Below are 2,838 nucleotides of genomic sequence, written 5' to 3'. Positions count from 1 at the left end.
TTCAGTTCTTCTGCTCTGGTGTTCTGTGGGCATCTAGTGTATCTCTGGGGTTCCTGCAATGGGGCCAAATGGCTTTGGCGGAATGGAGCCTTTCTGCTCAGAGAGTGAGGGATGGGGTGGGATCTTTGTGTAAGCTCCCTGCTTGGAGGTTTCTTCATTCGTCACAATCAGCGGGTCTGACACTGGTACCTCAGGGGGCTTTGGTGCGGGTGATCTGCAGAGAGCCCTCTGTGTCTCTGGGACACAGGCAGCTCCCACCGGGCTGGGCTGGCCATGACTTGGCACACTGCTGTGTGGCCAATAGACATTGGGGAAGGGGTCTTCACACCTCTCTGTTGTGAAATTCTTCTTTTTAACTTTATTTTTTTGTTTTTTCTGTGCTTCCTGTTTTTCTCTGGATGTTGGTCTTTTTGTTGTTGTTGGTCTCTTGGGGAGATTAAACATTGGAACTCCAACTCTCTTTTTGGTTGGGGTGAGCTGTGGCATTCCTCTACTTCCCCGTCGCCATCTTGGTCCCCCTCGAGTTTTTGCTTTTTTTAAATCAGAAATAATTTTAATTTATCTGTTGAAATGAGTACTAAAACAACTAAAGATATTTCTGGTGTTTATATGAAAAATTATACTTTAAAATATTCTGTATTCTGTTTGTATAATGCCCATAATCTATTTTATTCTTTCCTAGATATAAGACTTTGAATACTACATTGTTTTATAATATATAGGTTCATTAATAAATGGATCCTTTTAGATTGCATTCCATACAGAAACAGTTTAAGATTCCTTTTTTACTAGGTCCTTATAGTATATTACTTTGGAATAAAATGGCAATGTTGTCTAATTTTAAAAATTTTATAAAGATTATGTTATGTAAAGGGTTTTCTAAGGCGAAGATTTAATACACTGATATCAAACTAACTTTTATTTATATGAATTACATGTATTGTTACACTGTTAATTTGTAATCAACTTTTTAATAATTGTTTTTCATTTCTAGCATCTGAAGAATGAAAAATAAGGAATAATTCACAGATTTTCATATCATCCTGTGCAATTGCCATGTTAATCTCTGTATTGTTGTAATTTGGGTATATGTGCTTCTGAAGAATGTAATGTTCTCTAGTTAATGATGCAATCTTTTACAGGATTATATCCTTGGGTGCCTATTTGTAACAAAAAAACCTTAATGTTCCTAACAATGCTACTGATCTTATTTCCTTAAAATTCTGTGTATAATGGAAAATAATTATATTGTTCAGTCGAATGCTCACGTTTGTAATTCTTTTGTCAATGATTATTTTAAGTCTTTTTCATTTTAGTTTTAATCATACTTTGAAGCATTTTTAGCTAGGTCCAAAGAGGATGGCTTTTTAAAGGACTTATTTATCCAACTGAGTTAACTCTGTAGAGCTAATGGATTCAAAGAAATCCTTGCTTAAGAGCTCCTTCTAAAATTCTGCAGCTGAAAATTTCCCAAATGAGGTATTATTGGCACCAATGTCTACTTGACACTGTATCCTTCTTCCATGTAGGTTCAGACCAACCAGAATATCTTACCTTGACAGCGTAAATTGTCTTACTTGAACAAAACAAATCTTAGTTACAAGGGATCATAAAAAGATGAACATTTCAGACAGAACTGTTCAGAGTAGAAGGTTTTTTTATCAAAATATAATTGTTCATTATACCTACCATTTCAAAAGTAGCTAAATCTAAGAAGGTGAAAAAATTGTTCATATGCATGATTACTTAATTTCCTGGCCTGTCTACCTTCCAACCAGGCAGGAACTTACACTACTGCCTTTCTATCACCAAATATTTTCATAGCTCCAGGAGAAGTCCATATGTTTCTCCTTGTTAATAGTCCTTAAATTGGTAATGTTTCCTCTTGCCTCCAGTCTGTAAATCTACAAAAGGTAAAGGTTTAAGTCTAACTCTACCAAACACTGAGGTAGAGATAATGGAATAATACTTTAAAACAGAGCTGCTTTTGATACCCTAACGACAATAGAACAATGTAAAACATGTTCCCTTTTTATTATATTATATATAGTTATATATTTTATATTTGTATGTGCTGATTTTATATTTCACACAGTGAAAATTAATAGAATCAATTGATAATTTGACAAATAAATTGATATTTATTTATCCCAATAAATAGTATTGGAATATAAATAATTAGGTTTAGAATATATATTAGAATATAAAGAGTATCATTGCAATGTCTTCGGTATAAATTTGTGATACCTTCTAAGTGTTCATGGTCTTCTGAATTCACATTGTTAAAAATCAATGTTGTTTTCCTCCAATGTATAAGAGATTTTTCTCTGATGCCCTGTTTATTGTTTTAACTCGCTGCCCCAAACTGTTTTTCTCCATATTTCTGAAGCATTCCTACAGATTATACTCCAATTGTGCTGATATGATATCTAAAAGACATTATTCTTCTATAGATCCATGGGTCCTAGTATCTTATGGCCGAATTACCTGCATCATCAGATAACAGGAGCTAGACTTCTCACCTAGTCCTATGCAACATGCCAGCAGAAAGTAACTGAAAATCCATCTCAATTTCTCATTTCTTATAATATTTCAGGGCCCCAATTCCTTGAGATACAAGAATTAGCAGCAAGAAATTGTGTAATGCAAGGCAACTTAAAATGAAAGATGAGGTCACAAAATCGAGAGAAAGTACTGTATTTCAAACTCAGTTTATAGATGACCAGCCCATATGAGTGAACAAGATCATAAGGTTTCACAAGATTATTTTTAATACCCCTCCCGTAATGATTAATGTAATATTTAAGTCCAGCATATGTGAGCCCAAAAAATAGTTCC

At 34.0% G+C, this 2,838-nt stretch overlaps 1 pseudogene; it reads right to left on the bottom strand.

Moving 5' to 3' along the window:
• Positions 1 to 1,007: 1,007 nt before the first annotated feature.
• LOC138820383 (U6 spliceosomal RNA) lies at positions 1,008 to 1,106 on the bottom strand (annotated as a pseudogene).
• Positions 1,107 to 2,838: the final 1,732 nt, after the last annotated feature.

The sequence above is a fragment of the Dipodomys merriami genome, unplaced genomic scaffold (genome assembly GCF_024711535.1).
Source record: "Dipodomys merriami isolate MVZ:Mamm:240054 unplaced genomic scaffold, mDipMer1.0.p SCAF_870, whole genome shotgun sequence".
NCBI classification, from domain to species: Eukaryota; Metazoa; Chordata; class Mammalia; order Rodentia; family Heteromyidae; genus Dipodomys; species Dipodomys merriami.
The sequence above is the reverse complement of the archived record's forward strand: the minus strand, read 5'-3'. Positions and strand labels throughout refer to the sequence as shown.